This window comes from Chrysochloris asiatica, unplaced genomic scaffold (genome assembly GCF_000296735.1).
Source record: "Chrysochloris asiatica unplaced genomic scaffold, ChrAsi1.0 scaffold00027, whole genome shotgun sequence".
Lineage (NCBI taxonomy): Eukaryota > Metazoa > Chordata > Mammalia > Afrosoricida > Chrysochloridae > Chrysochloris > Chrysochloris asiatica.
Genome location: NW_006408545.1, coordinates 9353627 through 9354083, shown reverse-complemented (window position 1 = coordinate 9354083; position 457 = coordinate 9353627).

The window sequence follows — 457 nt, the reverse complement described above, 5'->3', positions numbered from 1 at the left end:
ACTGTTGCCACACATGAGTCCATCGATGCTGCCACTTGACCAATCCATCTCCTTGGGAGTCTTCCTCTTTTTCTCTGACCCACCTCCTTACCAAACATGATATTCTTCTCCAGTGACTGACAATATGTCCCTCCTGACAATATTCCTGAAGTATGAGAGACAAAGTTTGGCCATCTTGGCCTCTAAGGAGCACTCTGACTGCACTTCTTCCAAAACAGATCTATTGGTTCTTTTGGCAACCCATGGCATTTTCAATATTCTCCTCCAACACCATAACTCAAAAGTGTCAATTTTTCTACGATCTTCCTTATTCACTGTCCAACTTTCACATGCATATGAGGTCATTGAAAATACCATGGCTTGGATCAGGTGCACCTTAATCCTCAAGCTGACTTCTTTGCTCTTCAACACTTTAAAAAGGTCTTGTGCAGCAGATATGCCTAATATAATACGTCAT